At 39.9% G+C, this 25,592-nt stretch overlaps 1 protein-coding gene across 2 annotated transcripts in view; it reads left to right on the plus strand.

Annotated features, from left to right (window-relative positions):
• Positions 1-25,592, plus strand: part of ZBTB8A (zinc finger and BTB domain containing 8A) — a 57,927-nt gene that overhangs the window by 11,247 nt on the left and 21,088 nt on the right. The window lies entirely within an intron of this gene.

The following is a 25,592-nucleotide window of genomic DNA, read 5'->3' on the forward strand; positions in this document are numbered from 1 at the left end:
AAGGTAGAGTTTTGCAATTATAGATTTTATGTATCAGAGTATGGGTTTATTGCTTGAAAAGTCACTGTATAAAACAGTCAACATTCTGATTTTCTTGGCCAGGTCTCCCTGTTCACTTATGGCTAAATTTTTAATTCATTGCCTATCTTGTGTATGTATTTCTTCCATTCTGTTTTAATCAAAAACTCAAATTTACATAAGAGCTGGAGTTTATCTAGACCAATACCCTCTATTTGCAGAGAAGGAAATGAAACTTAGAAAGGGAAAGTTACTTGTCCATGGACATATAGCTGATTTAGTGATAGAACTAGTGTCAGAACTCTGATCTCCCAGCTCTCCCCGAGACAGTGTTGAAGGAGTATAGCTCATCGGTTACATCCTGCAGCTTTGGAGTCACTGTCTGGGTTAATATCCGCCCCCCCCTTTTTTTTTTTGGCCTTGCTGCGGCTTATGGGATTTTAGTTCCCCAGCCAGGGATTGAACCTTGGCCCTCAACAGTGAGAGCACAGAGTCCTAGGGAGTCCTAACCATTGGACCACCAGGGGATTCCCTGGGTTAATACCCTTTTCTGTAAAATGGGGCTAGCAATACCATCTACCTGATAGGTTGTTGTGTGTCGGGATTCAGGAGACAGTGCACATTGCTATTATTATTATTGCTGTGGCCCTTTCATTTCTCACCGTGTTGACCCCTTCACTGCTTCTTAAAGCTCCCCACCCTCGGTGTACATGTCACATGCTCTCCTGATTCTCCCTGTAATTCTCTGTCTGAAACTCTGGCTTCTCTTCCCCATTCTGCTCCACGGTCGGCACAGTCCTCCTGGTTCTCACCTCAGCCCGTATTTCCTCTGAACCCCTTCATCTCTATTTGCAAATATCTCCCACGTCTTCACCTTCAAGTCCGACTTCCCCTCTTAAACTTCAGACTAGCATTTCCAGTGGCCTTCTGGCCACGGCTACCTGATTTCCCACTCACATCAAACACCATGTACTTAAAACCTAAGTCATTGCTTTTTCTCTAACCTGGCTTTCTTCCTCCTGGCTTCCTAGTTTCTGTTAGTGATACTGCTAAACACCTATGTTTTTAAAATCGCTGTGTTCTCTTTATGTCTCTCTAGCCTTCCACAGCCAATTACAAATCGTGGTACATTTTGGTACAATTAGGCAAATCGAATAAGAACTATAAGAGCTCTGGGGATTACAGTGGGGCTTTCTGAAAATATGCAGTAGGATTTTTCAATCAGCCATCAAGACCCATGAATTTATTTCCCATTCAAGACATTTGTATCTTTTCCTTCCTTCCCATTCCAGTCATCATCACTGTGTTCAGACCAGTAAGCAGATTGACAATTGCAATAGTGTAGCTGTTTGTTCATGTGGCAGTAGCTTGGTTTGTTCTCTCTGTCTCTCTCTCTCTTTCTCTCTCTCTCTTTCTCCCAAGAAATACAACCTCTTAACGTTTCATAATGGAATGTCATCTTGTCACTTGTTCATGTAGCACATGAATCTTGACTTAAGTAGACACAGAATATCATTACTCTGAGAGCTCCCAAGATATCTTAATCTTGAATTACAACCTAGATCTGGCTAAATGTAAGACAGATAGTTAATATTTCACCCACTTGTTTGACACACTTTAAAATTTTTATTTTTTAGTATATATTCATATGATTCAAAACTCAAAATATTGGGACTTCCCTGGTGGTGCAGTGGTTAAGAATCCGCCTGCCAATGCAGGGGACACGGGTTCGAGCCCTGGTCCAGGAAGATTCTCACATGCCGCGGAGCAACTAAGCCTGTGCGCCACAACTACTGAGCCTGCGCTCTAGAGCCCGTGAGCCACAACTACTGAAGCCCACGCACCTAGAGCCTGTGCTCTGAAACAAGAGAAGCCACCACAATGAGAAGCCCGTGCACCGCAACGAAGAGTAGCCCCCACTTGCTGCAACTAAAGAAAGCCTGCATGCAGCAACAAAGACCCAACGTAGCCAAAAATAAATAAATAAATAATTTAAAAAATTTTTTTTAAAAACTCAAAATATTAAAAAAGTCTACCATATAAAGTCTCCCTTCCATCTTTGCCTCTGTCTCCCAGGTCCCACCTTGCCTCCAACTGGCAACCATCATCCTGGGTTTCTTGTTAATCCTTCCAGAGTTTCTGCTTTTTTCCCTTGTATTTTGTGTATGTATACACACACACACACACATATATACTCTGTTCCTTGCTTTTTAAAATTTTTTTATTATATTTAAAATTTATTTTTATTTATTTTTTTGCCTGCGTTGGGTCTTAGTTGCAGCACAGGGGTCTTCGTTGAGGTGTGCGGGATCTTTCGTTGTGGTGTGAGCTCTTCGTTGTGGCATGCGGGTTTTCTCTCTCTAGTTGTGGCACATGGGCTACAGGGTGCGTGGGCTCTGTAGTTTGCAGCAGGCCGGCTCTCTCGTTGAGGTGTGCGAGCTCAGTAGTTGTGGCACACGGGCTTAGTTGCCCCTCGGCATGTGGGATTTTAGTTCCCCGATCAGGGATCGAACCCACATCCCCTGCATTGGAAGGCGGATTCTTTACCACTGGACCACCAGGGAAGTCCCTGTTCTTCCCTTCTTTAAAAAAACTTAACTATGTGTATCATGTATCATATGTGTCATGCATGTATCATAGCCATCTTTCCATATGACTGTCCTCCCCTACTGATGGACATTTTTCTAGTCTTTTGCTATTCCAAACAGTGCTGCAGTGAATAACTATGTACATATGTCACTTTGATCATGTACCAGTATACCTGTAGGATAAATTCCCAGAAGTGAAATTGCTTGGTCAGAGAATATATACATTTATAATTTTGAGAACTGTTGCCAGATTGCCTGCCATGGGGTCATACCAATTTATATTCCTGCCAGTAAAGATTGAAAGTGCCTGCTTTCCCACAGTCTTATCAATATTATCAAATGTTTGGATTTTTTTGCTCATTTGAGAGAGGAAGAATGAAACATCAGTGTAGTTTTATTTTTTTTCACATCTTTTTTGGAGTATAATTGCTTTACAGTGTTGTGTTAGAGTATAGTTTTAATTTGCATTTATATTTTTATGGCTGAGTTTGAACATCCTTTCATATGATAAGGGACATTTGTATTTCTTTTTCTGTGAACTATCCTTTGTCTTATTTTATCTTAGGTTATTGTGCCAATTTCTTAGAAGCTTGGTGTATATTATGGAGATTGCCCTTTCTCTAACAGACATTTTTGCCATGTTGTTATTTGTCTTTTGCCTTTTTGTGATATTTTTTTGCCATACAGAATTTTGTTTTATCTTTATGTAATTAAATGTATCAATCTTTTCTTTTATGGCTTTTGTATTTTGAGTCATGGTTATAAAGGCCTCTCCCACTCTGAGTTTATAAATCTTCCAAATTTTCTCTTAGCACTTTTATGGCCTTATTTTCACACTTAAGTCTTTGATCCATATGTAATTTATCCTGATATGCGATGGGAGGTGAAAATACATCTTAATTTCTTTTTCCAGAAGGCTAAAAATTGTCCCAGTGCCAGTTAGTAAGTTGCTCATCTTTTTATTGTTCATCATATATTAAATTCCCGCATATACTGGGGTACATTTCTGGATTTCCTTGTATACTCCACTGGTCCTTCTCTCTCTCTTTTTTTTTTTTAATAAATTTATTTATTTATTTATCTTTGGCTGTGTTGGGTCTTCATTGTGGTGCGCGGGCTTCTCATTGTCGTGGCTTCTCTTGTGGAGCATGGGCCCTAGGTGCGCAGCCTTCAGTAGTTGTGGCATGTGGGCTCAGTAGTTGTGGCTTGCGGGCTCTAGAGCTCAGGCTCAGTAGTTGTGGCGCACAGGCTTAGTTGCTCCGCGGCATGTGGAATCTTCCCAGACCAGGGCTCGAACCTATGTCCCCTGCATTGGCAGGCGGATTCTTAACCACTGCGCCACCAGGGAAGTCCCCCCGTCCTTCTCTTTATGACCAGCATCACAGTTTTAATTGTTGATGAAGTATCAATATGTAATATAATTGAATATCTGTTGGTGCTAATTCCTGCTCTTTGGTATATTTATTTTTCCATAAAACTTTAGCATCAACTTGTATTGATCTTAAAATAACCTGCTGGTATTTTTATTATGATCATGTTATATTATAAAATAACTTAGGAAGAACTAACATCTTAATATGTTGAATCTTCCTGTTTGAAGGGTTTGATTTTCCATAGTCTTCTCTGGTGTCCCTTGGTTTTTTTCATGAGTAGTCTTGTGCATTTCCTGTTAAATTTATGCCTAGGTATTTTTTATTTTTGATGCTATTGTAAACAGGAGTCTTTAATTTCATAACCTCCTTCCCCCTGTGAATACTCTTTTTTTTTTTTTAATTTATTTTTGGTTGCTTTGGGTCTTCATTGCTGCACACAGGCTTTCTCTAGTTGCGGCGAGCAGGGGCCACTCGTGGTTGCAGTGCGTGGGCTTCTCATTGTGGCGGCCTCTCCCATTGTGGAGCATGGGCTCTAGGTGTGCGGGCCTCACCAGTTGTGGCTCACGGGCTCAGCAGTTGTGGCACATGGGCTCAGTAGTTGTGGCTCATGGGCTCTAGAGCATGGGCTCTAAAGCGCAGGCTCAGTAGCTGTGGCGCACGGACCTAGTTGCTCCGCGGCATGTGGGATCTTCCTGGACCAGGGCTCGAACCCATGTCCCCTGCATTGGCAGGCAGATTCTCAACCACTGCGCCACCAGGGAAGCCCTGAATGAATACTCTTTTTGTTTGTGGTAATTTTACAGTTGATTCTGTTGCATTTTCCAGGTATACAATCATCTTATCTGCAAACAATGGTAATTTTACCTCCTACTTTCCAGTGTTCCTTTCTGTAGTTTCTTTCTCAAGTCTAATTGCATTGGCTAATGTCTCCAGAACAGTGTTAAATAATATGTAGTGGTAATAGAGGGCATCCTTGTTCTGTTGCTGACTTTACTGGGATGCTTCTATTAAGATGCTGGGTTTGGGGCTAAAATAGATATATTTTATCACCAACAAACTTTTAATAGATTGTAGACCAGACTCTGTGCCATAAAATGGGGATTAAAAAAAGATGAGTATGACTCCAGCTGCCTTCAAAGAGTTTACAGGAAAAGACAGACACAAAAATTAGTGTGATATGTGTCACAGTAAAGTTATGTATAGTACACAGTGGGAACACAAAAAAAAGGTGATAGCTAATCAGCTTGAACCCCATGTCAAGATAAAATTCCAAAGGACAGTGTACTCAAAGCATATTAGCTTAGCTTGCCTTTGAAATGTTTTTGTTGAATTAATTATAGTATGTCCTTGACTTTATTTTATTTTTATTTTTTAAATATTTATTTATTTATTTAGGCCGCACTGGGTCTTAGTTGCAGCACACGGGATCTTCACTGGGGCATGCAGGATCTTTAGTTGCAGCACACGAGCTCTTAGTTGCGGCATGCAGACTTCTTGGTTGCGGCATGCAGACTTCTTAGTTGTGGCATGCGGACTTCTTAGTTGTGGCATGCAGACTTCTTAGTTGCGGCATGCATGTGGGATCTAGCTCCCGACCAGGGCTCGAACCCAGGCCCCCTGCATTGGGAACGCGAGTCTTACTCACTGGACCACCAGGGAAGTCCCAGGACATCCTTGACTTTAGAGGCAACATATAGGGAAAGTCATGTAAAGAACCTTTGTTAGTTCAGGACTTCCCTGGTGGCGCAGTGGTTAAGAACCTGCATGCCACTGCAGGGGACATGGCTTCGAGCCCTGGTACAGGAAGATCCCACATGCTGTGGAGCAGCTAAGCCCATGTGCCACAACTACTGAGCCTGCGCTCTAGAGCCTGCGAGCCACAGCTACTAAGCCCGCCTGCCACAACTACTGAAGCCCATGCGCCTAGAGCCCGTGCCCCGCAACAAGAGAAGCCACTGCAATGAGAAGCCCATGCACTGCGACGAAGAGTTGCCCCTGCTCATCGCAGGTAGAGAAAGCCCACACACAGCAGCAAAGACCCAATGCAACCAAAAATTAATAAATAAATAAATAAATTTATTTATTTATTTTTTTTTTTTAAAAAAAAGAACCTTTGTTAGTTCAGTAAGGACACTGGTGAAGATATTTATTGAATGTCTACCACATCCCAAACATTAAACTAAGGTTGGGCATACACATAGACATGGTCTCTCCTCATATGGATATTATTCAATACAATGTAGCAGGGAAACATACATCAGGATAGGCAAATAAAATGCATTTCAGCACTTGCCATGGCATACATGTATACAGTACAATGGGGCATGGAGGAAATAGCAATTAACATGAACCCAGAGGGGACTTCCCTGGTGGTCCAATGGTTAAGACTCCACAGTTCCAATGCAGGAGGCGCGGGTTTGATCCCTGGTCAGGGAACTAAGATCCCATATGCCACGTGGCATGGCCAAAAAACAAACAAACAAAAACATGAGCCCAGGGAAGTCAAGGAAAGCTTCCCAAAGGATGCGCTGTTTGAGCTGACTCTGAATGAAGAGTGAGAGTTTCTCAGACTGAGAAGTGTGGTTTTATTGTAGCACAGGAACAATATGTACAAAAGCTTGGCGGCATGAAAGGTATAGTGTGCCTGGGAATGGCATATAGCTTAAGAGTGGGAGGTGAGGTAGCTGGTAGGAGATGAGAGTGCAGAGATTGGCAGAAGCTGGGTCATAAAGGGTACTAAATCCATTCATAGAAATATGGACTTTAGTAGGCAGGAAGGAGCCACTAAAGAATTCTAAACAGGAGAATCTGGAAAGATAACATACTTCAGGGTGGATTGAAGGGAGAAAGATAAAAGGCAAGGAGACCAATTAGGAAGTTTATTGTATTAGTCCAAATATTCTCTATAATGAAATTTTATGTCCTCATAATAATTCACATACAAATTCCTCCTAAAAGTTAGTGCCAGAACAATGCTCATTTCTACTGGGCAAATGATGTGAGCACTATATAAATTGTTTGTGTTTCTCTGTTTTTTGCTTTTGCCTTGGATTCCAGGACAAATGGTGCTAAATGTCAACCTACAGAAACCATCTCATCTCCATTTAAAATTTCTAATTTCTATTGTAAAATATGTTTCATATATATGTATTTAAAACTACTTTAAATCACTTTAAAAAGGATGTATGATCCTTTTGGAAAATATAGACAAATATAAAGAAACAATATAAATTCCTGAAGTCATCTAGCCCCACCTCTCCCCAAGTGTATTCACCCTAAGTCAATGACATTCTGCCTCTACCTCAACTGCAAATAGAACTCGTTACTTTGCAAGGGGGCAAATTCTGTTGTTGAACAGCTTAACCCAGTATTTCTCAAAAACAAATTTTTTTTACCAAAACCCACAGTAAGAAATACTATATTTTACATCTTGACCCAATACACACATACCTGGGATTCTGCTTATTAATCTCTCTCTCTATCTGAAACAAAAAATTCATATAAGACTTCTTACTATTTGCAATAAACTTTCCAAACCTTAGTTTGCTTGCATATAAATATGAAGGCACTAGATCAAGACACCTGAGTTCAAAAAAATCCCATCAAGTTCTCATTTTTAAGAAACTGTTCTTTATACTGAGTTAACATCTGTCCCCCTTTAGTCCTATCCATCCGTCCTTTTTGCTTTTCAGAACTACACTGAACATTTATTCAACAAATATGACTGAGCATCTGTGTGCCAGACATGCTCTGTGCTAGGGATGCGGAGGTGAACAAAACAGTCAGCCCTTTTGGAACTTACATTCTAGTGATCAGTCCAGAGGACTAAGTCTACTGGAGCTGCTAAAAGAATAATTCTACTTCCTCTTCCACATAATTGTCCTTCAATATTGGAAGACAGCTATCATGTTTCCTTTTAATCCTTTCCCCTGGTTTCTAAACTGTGCCACATATGACATAGTTTCTATGACGACAGCTATTGAGCCCTAGTGATCAACTGAAACTTCCCACACTAAAGATGGATTTGTCAAGATAACCTCTGATAGTGATATTGAAGCAAAGATTTGTGTAAAGTTGGGGAACAAGTTATGTGAAGATCTGGGTGAAGAGTGTTCCCGACACAAGGGCCATCAGGAGTGCATTGGCACATTGGGAAACATCAAAACCAATGAGGTTAGAGCTAGGGGCAGGTAGAGGGAGGAAGGGAAATCTTGCAGCCCTTTTAGACGAGGGTGAAGATTTTGGCATTCTTTCTGAGAGGGAAACCATTGGAAGTTTTTTTTTTTTTTTTTAATAAATTTATTTATTTATTTATTTATTTTTGGCGTGTTGGGTCTTCGTTTCTGTGCGAGGGCTTTCTCTAGTTGCGGCGAGCGGGGGCCACTCTTCATCTTCACTCTCACTATCGCGGCTTCTCTTGTTGCGGAGCACAGGCTCAGTAGTTGTGGCTCACAGGCCCAGTTGCTCCGCGGCATGTGGGATCTTCCCAGACCAGGGCTCGAACCCGTGTCCCCTGCATTGGCAGGCGGATTCTCAACCACTGCACCACCAGGGAAGCCCCCATTGGAAGTTTTGAGTAGAGGAATGATATGACCTGACTTACATTTTAGCAGCTAGATCCCTCTGGTAAAAGCAGAGAACAGAAAGGAAGCTAAGGCAGTAGTCTGTTTATTCAAGTGTTCTTTTATGATCCTCATTACAGAGTTTTATCATATTCTTCATAAAGTTTCTGTGTATTTCTTGTTAAAATATTTAATTTTCACTATTTTGCAAGAAGAACCTTCCATTGCATCTGATAACTAGCTACTCATTTTTTGTGTATTCACTTTGTGTATTTTATAACTGGGATATCTTTCCAAATTCTCTTGTTTCTAAGGAGTTTTTTAAAATTGACTTTATTAAGGTATAATTTACATACAATAAGATGTACCAGTTTTAAGTGTACAAGTTCAGTGGGTTTTGATATGTATTCATGTGTAACAATCAGCATAAATAAGATATAGAACATTTCTATCACCCAGAACTTCCGTCCTATCTTTTTTTTTTCCTCATGCCTTTTTGAAGTAAACGCCCCTGTCTCACTCTCAGCCCCTGGCAATTATCAGTCTCCTTTCTGTCACTCTAGATGAATTTTGCCTGTTTCTAGAATTTCATGTGACTGGAATCACACAGTTTGTACTGTTTTGTGTCTGGCTTCTTTTGTTGAGGCTAATGCTTTTGAGATTCATTCATGTCACTGTATCAGAGGTTTGTTCCTTTCTGTTGCTCACTACTATTCCATGGTATGGATGTACCACAATTTATCTATTCACCAGTTGATGGACATTTCTTTATAGATCAGGGCTAGTATGAATGAAGCTGCTATGAAGATTCTTGTATTGATACAAGTCTCTTTGTGGACATATGTTTTCATTTCTCTTGGGTAAATACTTAGGAATGGAATTCTTGGGTCCTAGAGTAGGTTTAACTTTATTGGAACTGCTAAACAGTTTTCCAAAGTGATTGATTGTACCATTTTACATTCCCACCAGCAGTGTATGAGATCCACTTTCTCCACATCCTTGTCAACACTTGGTACTGTCAGTCTTTTTAGTTTTAGCCATTACAGTGGGTGTGTAATGACCTTTCATTGTTCATTGTGTAAAGCCACAATTTGTATTTCCCTAATGATTAATGATGTTGAAATTTTTTCATGTGCTAATTTGTATATCTTTAGTGAAATATCTGTTCAAATCATTTGCCAATGAGTTGTTTGTCCTATTATTGAGTTTTTTGAAGTCTTTAGATACAAGTCTTTTGTCAGATATATGTATTGCAAATATTTTATCCTAGTTCATGGCTGGGCTTTTCATTTCCTTAATGGTATCTTTCAAAGAGCAGTTTGTCAAATTTTTCTTTACGGTCCATGCTTTTTGTATCCTAAGAAATCTTTGCCTACCCCAGGGTCCTAAAGATTTTTCTCCTATGTTTTCTTCTAGAAATTTAACTTTTACATTGAGTTCTATGATCCATTTTGAGTGAAAATTTGTATCAATATGTGGTGTAAAGTAAGGATCAAGGTTCATTTTTTTCCTGTAATGGATATACAGTTGTTCTGGCACCATTTGTTTGAAAATGTTACTCCCCCCATTGAATTACTGTGTCACCCTTGTAAAAAAAATTGATAAAATGAGCCTTACTTAAAAAAATTGATTGATAATATATTTGCATGTCTTTTTCTGACTCTTCCTATTCCATTAATCTGTTGTATAGAGTGTTCTATAAATGTCAGTTTGGTCAAGTTGGTTGATAGTGTTGATCAGGTGTTTTATATCCGTATTGATTTTTCTATCTATTCCTTCTACCAGTTACTGAGAGAGGAGTGTTGAAATATACAATAATAATTATGAATTTCAGTATTTCTTTTTTCACTTCTGCCAGTTTTTGCTTTATGTATTTTAAAGCTGTGTTATTAAGTATGTACACATTTATGGTTGTTATATTTTCTTAATGAATTGATCCTTTTATCATTATAAAATATCTTTTTAGCTCTGGTATTGTCTTGAGCCTGATATGTCTGATATTAATATAACCATTCCAGCTCTCTTACAATTAATCATATGCTTTTTTACCTTTATTTACTTTAACATTTGTATCTTTAGATTAAAAGTGTGTTTCTTGTAGACAGCATATATTTGAGTCATCATATTTTATCCAGTCTGACAATCTCCTTTTTAAGTGCAGTTCAGAATATTTTCATTGATATAATTATCAATATAGTTGGATTTAAGTGTACCGTCTTGCTATTTGTTTCCTATTTATGCCATCTCTTTGTTGTTTCTCTTCCCCTTTTTTCCTGCCTCAATAAAAGAATATTAAGTAATTTTCAGTATTTTGTTTTATCCCCACTGTTGGCTTATTAGCTTAATCTCTTTGTTTTATATTTAACAGTTGCTCCAAGAGTTGCAATATGCATTTTCCCTTATTATTTATCACATATTGTACCACTTCAAATATAGCACAGGTTAGCAGACTACAGACTTCAGGCCAAATGTTGATTACTCCCTGCTTTTGTAAGTAAAGTTTTATTGGAACACAACCACAGCCATTCACTTATGTATTGTTTATGGCATATTTTTATGCTACAGTGGCAGAGCTGAGTAGTTGCAACAAAGACCACTAGCCTGCAAAGCCTAAAATATTTACTATCTGGCCTTTTACAGAAAAGGTTTGTCAACCTCTGATGTATAGTGTAAGGACCTTAAAACAGTATATTTATGTTTCTCCTCTTTGCTTCAAGTATTTTTTCTGCCCCCACCTTTTCTGGAACGTCAATTACAAATATATTAGACCAATTTGATATTGTTTAACATGTCACTAAGACTCTGTTTACTTTTTGTCAGTTCTTTTATAAAACTTTAGTTGGGATAATTTCCATTGCTATGTCTTCACATTCATGGATTATTCTTCTGCAGTTTATAATATCTGCCACTAAGCCCATCTACTGAATTTTTAATTTCAGATATTGTATTTGTTTCTAGATTTTTTGATTATTTTTATATCTTGTCTTTCTCTCAATATATTCATATTTTTCTTCAAATTTTAAATTAAACTTAAATATAAAATTTTTAAATATAAAATTTTATTAAGTATATTAACTCTTTTTTCCATCGTTGTTTACTAAGTCTAGCATCTCTTTCATTCCTGGATCTGTTTCCATTGACCAATTTTTCTTCTGATTTTAGGGTGACTTTTTTTGCTTTTTCACATGTCTAGTGATTTTTGATGGAATGGTGGACATTGTAATTATATGTTTTTGAGTATCTGAATTTTGTTATTTTCCTTCAAAGACTTTTGAATTTTGGTTTATGTGTTAGTTAAGTTGCAGATGAATCAGCTTGATGATTTTGAAGCTTGTTTTTGAACTTCGGGGAAGTTCTAGAGTCATCTTTACTGTTGAGTTAGGTTAGTCCTTCTACTAAGGTGTTTCTCTTCTGGGGTCTCTAGTAAATGCCCTAGGTGTTCAGCAAAGAGTCTTTATCCTGACTGGTCAAAACTTAATTGTCTCTTAACCCTGTGTGAGCTCTGGGAATTTTTCTGCTCACAGTTCCCCAATTGTTTTTCAGCTGAACTCTTGTAGTTTAACCCTACACATTTGTAGATTACTGTTCAGCACAGACTTTAGACTACTCCTGTGCAGATTTATTGATCTCTTTGCCTGTGTAGTTGCTTCCTCTAGTACTTTGCCCCACAACTGCCAGGCACCTCAGCCTTCTTGAACACCACCTCTGTCTATTCAGTCCAGTTTGATTTCCCCTCCCTGTATCAAAATCCAGAAAGCCAAAGTGATAATAAGCTGCCTCATTTGATTCCTTTTCTTGGAGATCACAGTCTCACTTGCCTTGTTTTCATTGTCTGAAGACAAATTTTTCATGTATTTTGTCCAGTTTTCTAATTGTTTATAGCAGAAGGCCAATCTAGTACCAGTTACTCCAACATGACAAAAGCCCAAGAATTTTACTTTTTTTTTTTTTTTTTAATTTTTATTTATTTATTTATTTTTGGCTGTATTGGGTCTTCGTTGCTGTGCATGGGCTTTCTCTAGTTGCGGAGAGCACGGGCTTCTCATCATGGGGGCTTCTCTTGTTGCAGAGCACAGGCTCTAGGCGCGGGGGCTTCAGTAGTTGTGGCTCGTGGGCTCAGTAGTTGTGGCACAAGGGCTTAGTTGCTCCACGGCATGTGGGATCTCCCCGGACCAGGGCTCGAACCTGTGTCCCCTGCATTGGCAGGTGGATTCTTAACCACTGCGCCACCAGGGAAGCCCAGAATTTTACTTTAGGAAATAGTTTTCTAATTTTACTTTTGCATTTAAAGATATATAATATCTGCAATAACAATAACCGTTCCATCTTTTCCAATATTCATATTTTAATTATATTGCCTAATTCATTGGCTCGTAATTCCAGGACAATTTTAAATAATAGTATTGATATTTCCCTGGTATTTTTCCCTAAGGGTAGAAGGGAAGCATTTTAAAGAGATAATATCCAGAGTTAATGAAAGTGTTGGGGGAAAAGGGCACTGTCATTTCATGTTGGTAAAGATTTAAATTGATATAGTGTTTTGGGAAGGTAATCTGTCTGTACTCACTAAGCAACTCTACTTCTAGGAATCAAATTATCTCACAAGTGCTCAAGGATCTGTGTGCAAAGGTATTCATTGCAGCATTATTTATAATAGCAAAAAATTGTAAAGTCATGACCTACTACTGTGCTTCAGATTAGAATAGAGGAATTATTAGATTTTAACTGATAGGATATGATAGTAAAAGATTGGGTATTGATTTCATGCTTCTTTAGCAATATTCCCAGATGTCCTGTTTCGGCAATTGTATGATATAACCTTGAGTATATTCTACCTCTGTTAGCATAGTATCCCTGGTTTGTCTGTATTCCAGAGACAATCCTTGGGCATATAAGGATTCAGCAAAAGCTGGATCTTTGGGCCTATAATGAGAATGTGAAGGCCCCAATCTCTAGCCAACTGCTTTAGTCTTTTTTATGAAATAATTTCTGGGAAGTATGGGATTTCAAAGCCTACTATTAGCTAGAACCTAGATTATTTTAAACATGAAAGAAATTTCATTATAGACGTAACTCCTTGAGCACTAATTTATTATAGTGCTTTTCATCTCTGTATATGTTCATATTTATAAATTTGATACAGTACTGAATTGTGGTTAATGCATTTAAAAAATAACCACTCAGCCAGTCAATACAGTTAGCACTAAAGAGAGCTGATTTAGCAGATGGTATGTTCCTGAGTTTGAGAGGCCCCACTAATCTATTTGTGTTTCTATGCCACAGTCTCACTTTCTGTCATTATTTCATGTTCTGCCGAATGATTTTGACCCGTAATAACTTGTCACAAGTGTTAAAGCTAAAGTTACCATAAGAGTACTAAACAAAAATACTACTTTGGATGTTAAAATCGATACTTTACAGTGGTTCAAACCAGGGAAACACTTTTAAAAAACTGATCAGCTGTTAATTAGAGATTGGTGGAAGACTTCTGACATCATGAAAGCTATCATAGGAATTACTGTAGCCTGAGAAGAAATGACTCACAACCATCTGAATGAACAAAGTTGGAAGAAACTTTGCCTGGAGGCATACCAGGATTTCAGGGAATATGAAGGGAAAAAATAACTGCAAAATAGCAACACCAGAAACTATGCTTTAGTGATATGATGACCTTAATTGCACTGATTCTATTAACGTTCCCATTTATAGAAATATGTTCTCCCTGCTAAATAGAGTATTCATGAATGGGCTATCGCTGCAGGCTTGGAGAGTGTTACAAATTAGGAATAAATGACTCTTGGTCACACATGATAGAAATCCAACTTAAATTTAAGCAGAAAAGGAAATTTATTGGCTCACTTAACTAAAAATCCAGAAGGAGCATTGGTTTTAGGCACAGCTGGATTCAGGTATTAAAATAATATCATCAGGACTCTCTCTGAAACAGTTTTATCTAGTTTTCTTCTGTGTTAGCATCATTCTTAGGTGGGCTTTCCCAGTTGTTGAAGGTAACTTTTTGCAGTTCTAGGCTCATGCGATCCTTAAGGCCATGCCCTTGTGTAGTGAGACCTTTATTCTCTAGCTTCCATAACACATTCAGACTGACGAGTCTAGTTCATATGTCCATTGAGTCAGGGAGGCAAAGGGATGAACAGCATCACCAAATTGTGGAAGGCAGTTCCCAAAAGAAAAAGAATCCTATGCTGAGGAAGAGAAAGGGGTCCTGTGCAGGCAAAGGATAACAGAGGTCCAACTGTAATTACAGAAATGGAAGGAGGCTCATGTAAAAAGTACACAGGAAATATTATGGGTGAAATGATTTGATGCCTGTGATTTTATTTTAAAATATTCTGGGGGGAAAATGGAGGCAGATACAAGACACAAAATTAGCAAAATCGATCAGTGTTAAAGCTGGGTAATAAATACACAAGTATTCCATGTATTATCTGCTTTACTTTGGTGAGTGTTTAAAATTTTGCTTAAATAAGTTAATGACAAAAACAATGCACCAACAATAACAACAACAAAATAAATGCAGTTTCTATGGACTATGGTTGTTTGTAAGAAGTAAAAGTTAAGAGAGAAGCTGAGAGGGAAGATTATATCATTTGTCCAGAAGGGCAAGCCTCAGGATAGATCCTTTTTTTAGATTCATCTGTTTTAGGGACTAGAAATGTTATCAGTCAGGGTCTCCTCAGGGAAACAGAAACCACTCTGGGCATTTCAAAGAGAAGAAGTTTAATATATGAAATTGCTTCCAAAAGTTTAAGAAGGGCTGGAATAGCAAAAGGAAAAAAAGGGGCCAGGGGAGCTAGAAGAACTTCAATCATAGGAACTTCCCTGGTGGTCCAGTGCGTGAGACTCTACGCTCCCAATGCAGAGGGCCCAGGTTCGATCGCTGGTCAGGGAACTAGATCCCGCATGCATGCTGCAACTAAGAGTCCACATGCCGCAACTAAGAAGTCTGCGTACCGCAACTAAGACCTGGGGCAGCCAAAATAAATTAAATAAATAAATGTTTAAAAACAACAACAAAAAGGAATTCCAATCATAGATCAGAAGCTGCTGTGCCCCTGAGCTGGAGCTCTCAGGTCTGTGCTGGCTGCTGTGCAGTTGGAGTTGCTGTCACAGACGTTCTGGATCTGCCAGGGAGGGACCACTTCCATCAGAGAGGGAAAGTCCAAAGGCTGGAAAGTCTACTGGAGTCCAGAATCACCTGCTCCTGCTGCCGCTACGCCAACAGCCAGCAGCCACCAGAAACTGCTGCATTTTCACTGCCCAAAGCAGGAAACTTTTTTCCTTTTCCTGATCTCCTGTTGGTGCCTCCTACTGATAGACTCTAACAGGAAGCCAGCTGCAAGGATGGAAGCCTGGGAAATGTCATTTGCAGAATTCTAGTTACATCAGTAGAGAGTAGGGTAGAGCATGGCAGGTGTTGAACTGAGAGACAACAGGTAAATGGCCAATTTAGTCCACCCTCTTTGCCTACATGGCATCCACATATACCACTCTTCCCATATTTAAAATTCTAAACAAGTTCACGAGTCTGCTTTCCAGTATGCAACTATCCTTCATACAAACAATGACACCATCATCGTTTCCCCAAAATGGGTGACGTTCATTCTTCTTTTAGGTCAGTCATGATCAAATTTAGTGGAAGCATGCAATGTTTCCCTGGTGGCAACATTCCTATTTTGAGAGATAAGACCTCGGTAGGGACAGAAGGCAAGAATTCTGTAAGTGGGCTATTAGAGGTAAAAGTGAAAGGAGGCACTGCCACTTTCATCCCTTGATTTCTAGAAGTGAGTATTCTAGTTATGGAAATAATAGCATCTATATTGGTCAGTGGCTAAAATTATATACCACATCCATTTGGATAGCACCCCAATCTGTCAGGGTATCATCTCTCTTATGGGGCCATAATGGAATATTCAGTTGGTTATTCCACCATTTTATCAGGTAAGCTGCTTCTGGGTGATGGAGTATACAGCAAGCTTCATGGTGGCTAGGGAAAGAGGCTGCCTGACAGCCACAGAACAGGTCATCTTGTCTACCTGATCTCTGAGAGCCTCTTCTGCAATGGGTACCCTTTATTAAGCATTCACGTGAGACACTAACGTCTCTTACCCTGTGCCCATTCCAAGAGATATTTCCACCTGCCTCTTCCCCCCATGCCTTTTGGTCACCAGTTCTTCTGTCTGGTTCTTTCTAAATCCTTAACTGTTTGGCCAACTTGTTAGCCATTGTCCATGAATCAGGGTAAAATCTATACCTGTGTCTATCTCTTTCTGTATGCAGAGTGGGCAACCAGATGCTCACTGGGGAGATTTTCCTTCCCAAAATCTTTCAGGGACACTCCTGATGGGATTTGTGATGTTTCAACTATCCACTTCCAGCTGGTGCCAGCATATTGTGCAAAACCATCTCTAAATCGGCCTTAACTTTTTCTTCCTCAGTCAATTTGTTGTAGGGAACTCACTTTGGAACCATATGTATGAGCTGAGGAAAGGCAGCAATTACACTTCCTCTCCCAAAGCATTGCCTTCAATAGGACTTCATCCTAAGCAAACACAGGTGATAAGGTAGGTAGGTAATCATAGTGCTACTACATCTCCATTTTCCATTGGCAGTAAGGCCATCACTCTGTTCAAGCTTAGAAGGTCTATTTCCTGGAACCTTTTCTGTCACCAAGATTATATAGTCCTATCCAGAAAATGGGAGTCATTCTAGATATTCCAGACAGAGATAATATAATACACGAAATTATTTTCCGTAACATGTTACGGAAAAACCCAAATGAACTTTTTGGCCAACCCAATACAAGGGTGTGGGAAGGCCTAGAAGAGCACAAATGAGGATGGGGTCTAGAGGAACAAAAAGAAAGAAGGAAATGATACTCAGAGGTGACAAGCTGCTAATCACAAGGGCTTAGAGTCCACCTGCCCTTAAAGCTGAGCCCACAAGCATATACTGCTTGCTGGACCTTTGGAGACAGTTTTAGATCTGCTGAAGAGTTGCCACCTCGATCAGAATTGGAACCACCAAAAAGATTCTGCATCTGCCTGAGCTGCTGTCCAGAATCCTCCCATCCTGCTACTATTACAACAAACACCAGCAACTGTGAGAGCTAGAAGCTGGAAATTTCTCTCTTCCCCTGGTCTTCTGATATCCATTATGACCCATTTAGCATATCCTACAGAAAGTTAACTGATGAAAGATCCTGGGTCATGAAGTTGCAGACTCTCAGCCCCAGATGCTACCCATCAGAACAGAGCAGAATACAAAAGGACAGTTGTTTGGCTTAAATAGGTAAGCCATAGGTAAAAATGATCAGTATGGAAACCAAAATCTGTTGCCTTAGTTATGAAAGCCCTGCTTCCTGACAAGAGCAAAAAACAAACTTATTCAGCCATAGATCGGTAGGTTAAGGAAAAATGGCAACTTTTCCTGCCTGTCAATTGCTATAGTCTAGCAATGAAACAGTTTCACCAGTGCAAATCCACTGAATATTTATTGAGTATCTACTATAGTTTAAGCTCAGTTTATGTTGTGATACTTTAATCTTGTGATTTGAGTGAAAAGTATAAATCAGAGTAGATTAAAAATCAGCTATACATTTTTGCATTTAACTACTGTAATTCTACCACATTTCCCCCATCCTCATCATTTTCACAAATAGTGATATTTTAGAGATCAAAGGCATCTGTAATGAGCTCCCACGTCACCTCCTTCTCTTAGATATCTGTACATTTTTTCACTCTCTCTTCCTGTTGCAAAGAGGGTACCCTCTTCTCCCACCCCTCACTAATCCTTTCTAATAGTAACCATTTTAATGTGTTCTCAGTCCCTTCCTGCTTCATCTGGAAGTTTATTTCTTCAGTTATTTTTTTTCTTTCTAAAATATTCAGATTCTTCTTCAGCCTTGACCCCACTTTCCTCCCTTATTCTCTTTCCCTTTACAGCAAAACTCTTTGAAAAGAGTTGTGTGTGCTTGTTTCTCTCATTCCATTCTCCCTTAAACCCACCCTAACACACACACACACACACACGCGCGCGCGTGCACGCACACACACACACACACACACACACACACACACCACTGATAAATCCCAGTGGTCAACTCTTAGTCCTCATCTTACCAAAACTAACAGAGTTGATCACCCCCTTCTTCCCTGAAACACTTTCTTCACCTCCGGGATTTCTTCCTATCTTTCTGGCTTTCCTCTCGGGTATCTTTTCTTGGTCCTCTTCATCTCTCTGTTCTCTACATGTTGGAGTGCCAAGGACTCGTCTCTGTTCTATGTAGCCTCCTTTGGTAATCACATCTAATCTCATGACTGTAAATACCGTCTATATGCTGACGATTCCCAATTTTATATCCCCAGCCTGGACCTATTTCCTTAACTCTACTCATATATCCAGCTGCCCACTCTTTATTTCTTATTGGATAAATAACATGACATGTTAAACTTAGTATGTCCAAAATTGAGCTCCAGATACCAGCCCCCTACAACCTGTTTCTCTCCCAGTCTTTCCCATTTCAACAAATGGCGAGTCCCTTTTGCCAGTACTCAGGCCATAAAGCTTGAAGTCATCCTTGATTGTTCTCTTTCTCCTCCCTGCCATATGTGTGTTACCTAGATGCGTGTGTGTGTGTGTGTGTGTGTGTGTGTGTGAATTGCCTTTTCCCTTTTATTTATTGGAGTCTTTTCATTAAGCCCCTGGCACTCACTCTCAATCCTATCTTGAAATTATATTTTCAAGAGTATATAGCACTAGGAATTCAGCTGCCAACTTGGGGTATTTCACATTAGGGAAGAGTCGTGTGACTGCCCTTTGACACAGTCCGTTGCTGAAGTCATTCCCCACAGCTCTCAGCCTTTTCAGAGGTCCTCTGTTGTTTCTTCTGCTTGTCACAGGCAGTGCTCAAGTCTCTGCAGTCAGGAGAAGGTAATTTTCCACTTTACTTTCACTGTTAACACCCCCCCACTCCCTATCACCTCTCAGTGAGGAGCCTGTTTAAATTTGTACCAAGTGACTGCGGTTTGCAGCTCTTGACAATGCTGACGCTCACTTCAAATGTCTACAAATTGCCTGGAAAGCAAATTCTTATTGAAACTTAAACTGAAAAAGAAAATCTGTTTCCCCCGCAAGGAATTAACTTTTTATTAAATCTTTTAAGAATAGAATTTGTGTTTATGTAACACTTTTATGTCTGAAAAAGAACTGGCAGTGACTTGGACATCAATTAATCTTTCCTCTATGAAGCCAACTTTGATTCCTTTCCGGGTTAAGAATGGATTTTAAAGAAAAGTTGCACTAATAGATGAAAGTTACCAAAGAATTCAGAATCTTCAGATATAACATAGATTGGGATTCTTTGGTTACAAGTTAAAAGGAAAGCCAACTCAAATTGGCTTAAGGAAAAGGACATTTATTGGCTCAAGTAACTGAAAAGTCCAAGGACAGATATAGCCTAAGCTATGACTGGGTCTAGGGCTGGGGTTAGCAAAAGGAGCCTGTGTCTGTTTTTGCAAATAAAGGTTTATTGGAACACAACCATGCCCATTCCTTCTCATATTGTCTAGATGCTTTTGTGCTCTGACTTGAGCAATATAGTGGTGAAGTTGAGTAGTTGTGAGAGAGATCTATGGCCCACTACGATGTGTGGTGTTTTCCCCCAAACCAAGCAATTCTCTCAACACTAACTCAACTCAATTCTGATACTATCTACCTGGAGATAGCATCAGATTCCATAGGTTAAGAGCTCAATCCCACAAGACTGCCTCCATTTCAGATGCCAGTCACAAGTCAGGTTGTTACCTGTACATCTGACCCAACTGGTTTTAAAGGTTCCCAGGACCCCCTCCTTGATTAATTTGCTGGAGTGGCTTACAGAACTCAGGAAACCAGTTTACTTACTAGACTACTGGTTCATTACAGAGGGTATTAAAGGATATGAATCAACAGCTGGATGAAGAGATACATAGGGCAAGATGCTGAATCCAGGAGCTTCTGTCCCTGTGGAGTTTAGGGCTGGCAAGTGGATGAGTTCTCTTTCACCAACCTGGAAGCTCAGAACCCTGTCCTTTTGGGTTTTTATGGAGGCTTCATTACATAGGCACAATTGATTAAATCATTGGCCATTGGTGATTGATTCAACCTCCAGCCTCTCTCTCCAGAGGTCATGAGGTGAGACTGAAAGTTCCAACCCTCTAATCTAATTAATCTAATCCACTGATTGGTTTCCCTGGCAACCTCCTCCAGTCTTTAGGGGACTTCTGAAAGTCACCTTATTAACATAAACTCAGTTATGGTTGAAAGGGGCTTTTCATAATAACAAGATGTCCATTTCACCTTTATGGCTCTGATGCGATTTCAGGAACTGAGGACAAAAGACCAACTATTATAACAAAAGATGTTCCCATTGCTCTTACTGCTTAGGAAATTCCAAGGGTTTGGGGAGCCGTGAGCCAAGAACCATGGACAAACTCCAAAATATATATTTATTATAAATCACATTCTCACACCCACAAGCCCTAAAATATTTCCTATCTGACCCTTTATAGAAATGAATGACCGGGACTCCCCTGGGGGTCCAGTGGTTAAGACTCCACACTTCCAATGCAGGGGATGCAGGTTCTTCCTGGTCGGGGAGCTAAGATCCCACATACCATGCTGCACAGCCATAAAACCTCTGGTCTAGGGAAAAATGATGTTGACAGGATCTGGCCTTTCTGTTTCTTTGCTCTGCTTTCCTCAGTGTTGGTCCTTTCTCATGTAGGCTCTCTCCTCATGGTGGCAGAAAATCTACTATAGCTCCAGGCTCACATCCTCGTAAGAGTGGTCTTCTTTTCTGGTCACTCCAATAAAAAATGCTAAGATTTGCTTTGATTGAACCTCTTTTTCTGGCCTTGTTTGACGTGTCCATCCCCAGACCAGTAACTGGCCGTGGGAATGCAGTGCTCTGATTTGCCAGGTCTAGGTCACAAGTTGACCTCTGGAGTGATGAGTTGAGTCAATATCTCCCAAACCATAAGAAGGAAAGTGAAGCGGTGATCCTCTTAAGAAAAGTTGAGGAGTTATTACCAGAAAAAGGTACTGAGTGAGTAGGGGGAGTAGTAGGAATAGAATAATGAATAAACAGAAGGGAAATTACATAACAGACTGGTAAACAAAAGCATCCACTGAAACAATTAGAGTAACAGCTTTTAAATAGCTACAGCTTCGGGACTTCCCTGGTGGTCCAGTGGCAAAGAATCTGCCTTACAATGCAGGGGACGGGGATTCCATCCCTGGTCGGGGAACTAAGATCCCACATGCCACAGGGCAACTAAGCCCGCATGTCACAACTACTGAGCTCACATGCCTCAACGAGAGAGCCCGCGTGCCACAGACTACAGAGCCCACGCGCCCTGGAGCCCGTGCGACACAACTAGAGAGAGAAAACCTGCACACCACAACTAGAGAGAAGCCCACGTGTGGCAACTAGAGAGAAGCCCACGCACCGCGACGAAGAGCCTGCATGCCTCAATGAAGATCCCGAGTGCCACAATGAAGACCCGACGCAGCCAAAAATTAATAAATAATAAATAATAAATAATATTTTTAAAAAATAATTAATTTTTTATTTATTTATGTATTTTTGGCTGCATTGGGTCTTCGTTGCTGCGCACGAGCTTTCTCTAGTTGCGGCGAGTGGGGGCTACTCTTGGTTGTGGTGCACAGGCTTCTCACTGTGGTAGCTTCTCTTGTTGTGGAGCACGGGCTCTAGGCTTGCGGGCTTCAGTAGTTGTGGCACACAGGCTCCGTAGTTGTGGCGCACAGGCTTAGTTGCTCCGCAGCATGTGGAATCTTCCTGGACCAGGGATTGAACCTGTGTCCCCTCCATTGGCAGGCAGATTCTTAACGACTGCGCCACCAGGGAAGTCCTAAATATCATTCTTTTTTTTTTTTTCCAATCCCAATCGCCCAATTCAGTACACCACCATCCCCACCCCACCGCGGTTTTCCCCACTTGGTGTCCATACATTTGTTCTCTACATCTGTGTCTCAACTTCTGCCCTGCAAACCAGTTCATCCGTACCATTTTCCTAGGTTCCACATACATGCGTTAATATACAATATTTGTTCTTCTCTTTCTGACTTACTTCACTCTGTATGACAGTCTCTAGATCCATCCACGTCTCAACAAATGACTCAATTTCGTTTCTTTTTATGGCTGAGTAATATTCCATTGTATATATGTACCACAACTTCTTTATCCATTCGTCTGTCGATGGGCATTTAGGTTGCTTCCATGACCTGGCTATTGTAAATAGTGCTGCAATGAACACTGGGGTGCATGTATCTTTTTTTTTTTTTTAATCAGTCATCAATTTTTATACACATCACTTTATACATGTCAATCCCAATCACCCAATTCAGCACACCACCATCCCCACCCCACCGCAGTTTTCCCCCCTTGGTGTCCATATGTCCATTCTCTACATCTGTGTCTCAACTTCTGCCCTGCAAACCGGTTCATCTGTACCATTTTTCTAGGTTCCACATACATGCGTTAATATACGATATTTGTTTTTCTCTTTCTGACTTACTTCACTCTGTACGACAGTCTCTAGATCCATCCACGTCTCAACAAATGACTCAATTTCGTTCCTTTTTATGGCTGAGTAATATTCCATTGTATATATGTACCACATCTTCTTTATCCATTCGTCTGTTGATGGGCATTTAGGTTGCTTCCATGACCTGGCTATTGTAAATAGTGCTGCAATGAACATTCGGGTGCATGTGTCTTTTTGAATTACGGTTTTCTCTGGGTATATGCCCAGTAGTGGGATTGCTGTGTCATATGGTAATTCTATTTTTAGGTTTTTTTTTTTTTTTTTTTAATGCTATTCTTGTCTGATTACATTCTTTTTATTTATGTATGTATGTATGTATGTATGGCTGTGTTGGGTCTTCATTTCTGTGTGAGGGCTTTCTCTAGTAGTGGCAAGCGGGGGCCACTCTTCATCGCGGTGTGTGGGCCTCTCACTATCGCGGCCTCTCGTTGCCGAGCACAGGCTCCAGACGCGCAGGCTCAGTAATTGTGGCTTACGGACCGAGTTGCTCCGCGGCATGTGGGATCTTCCCAGACCAGGGCTCGAACCCGCGTCCCCTGCATTGGCAGGCAGATTCTCAACCACTGCGCCACCAGGGAAGCCCCTATTTTTAGTTTTTTAAGGAACCTCCATACTATTCTCCATAGTGGCTGTATCAATTTACATTCCCACCAACAGTGCAAGAGGGTTCCCTTTTCTCCACACCCTCTCCAGCATTTGTTGTTTGTAGATTTTCTGATGATGCCCATTCTAACTGGTGTGAGGTGATACCTCATTGTAGTTTTGATTTGCATTTCTCTAATAATTAGTGATGTTGAGCATCTTTTCATGTGCTTCGTGGCTGTCTGTATGTCTTCTTTGGAGAAATGTCTATTTAGGTCTTCTGCCCATTTTTGGATTGGGGTGTTTGTTTCTTTAATATTGAGCTGAATGAGCTGTTTATATATTTTGGAGATTAATCCTTTGTCCGTTGATTCGTTTGCAAATATTTTCTCCCATTCTGAGGGTTGTCTTTTCGTCTTGTTTATGGTTTCCTTTGCTGTGCAAAAGCTTTGAAGTTTCATTAGGTCCCATTTGTTTATTTTTGTTTTTATTTCCATTACTCTAGGAGGTGGATCAAAAAAGATCTTGCTGTGGTTTATGTCAAAGAGTGTTCTTCCTGTGTTTTCCTCTAAGAGTTTTATAGTGTCCAGTCTTACATTTAGGTCTCTAATCCATTTTGAGTTTATTTTTGTGTATGGTGTTAGGGAGTATTCTAATTTCATTCTTTTACATGCAGCTATCCAGTTTTCCCAGCACCACTTATTGAAGAGACTGTCTTTTCTCCATTTTATATCTTTGCCTCCTTTGTCATAGATTAGTTGACCATAGGTGCGTGGGTTTATCTCTGGGCTTTCTATCTTGTTCCGTTGATCTATGTTTCTGTTTTTGTGCCAGTACCATATTGTCTTGATTACTGTAGCTTTGTAGTATAGTTTGAAGTCAGGGAGTCTGATTCCTCCAGCTCCGTTTTTTTCCCTCAAGACTGCTTTGGCTATTCGGGGTCTTTTGTGTCTCCATACAAATTTTAAGATAATTTGTTCTAGTTCCGTAAAAAATGCCATTGGTAATTTGATAGGGATTGCATTGAATCTGTAGATTGCTTTGGGTAGTATAGTCATTTTCACAATATTGATTCTTCCAATCCAAGAACATGGTATATCTCTCCATCTGTTGGTATCATCTTTAATTTCTTTCATCCGTGTCTTATAGTTTTCTGCATACAGGTCTTTTGTCTCCCTAGGTAGGTTTATTCCTAGGTATTTTATTCTTTTTGTTGCAATGGTAAATGGGAGTGTTTCCATAATTTCTCTTTCAGATTTTTCATCACTAGTGTATAGGAATGCAAGAGATTTCTGTGCATTAATTTTGTATCCTGCAACTTTACCAAATTCATTGATTAGCTCTAGTAGTTTTCTGGTGGCATTTTTAGGATTTTCTATGTATAGTATCATGTCATCTGCAAACAGTGACAGTTTTACTTCTTCTTTTCCAATTTGTATTCCTTTTATTTCTTTTTCTTCTCTGATTGCTGTGGCTAGGACTTCCAAAACTATGTTGAATAATAGTGGTGAGAGTGGACATCCTTGTCTCGTTCCTGATCTTAGAGGAAATGCTTTCAGTTTTTCACCATTGAGAATGATGTTTGCTGTGGGTTTGTCGTATATGGCCTTTATTATGTTGAGGTAGGTTCCCTCTATGCCCACTTTCTGGAGAGTTTTTATCATAAATGGGTGTTGAATTTTGTCAAAAGCTTTTTCTGCATCTATTGAGATGATCATATGGTTTTTATTCTTCAATTTGTTCATATGGTGTATCACATTGATTGATTTGCATATATTGAAGAATCCTTGCATCCCTGGGATAAATCCCACTCGATCATGGTGTATGATCCTTTTAATGTGT

This window comes from Balaenoptera ricei, chromosome 1 (assembly GCF_028023285.1).
Source record: "Balaenoptera ricei isolate mBalRic1 chromosome 1, mBalRic1.hap2, whole genome shotgun sequence".
Lineage (NCBI taxonomy): Eukaryota > Metazoa > Chordata > Mammalia > Artiodactyla > Balaenopteridae > Balaenoptera > Balaenoptera ricei.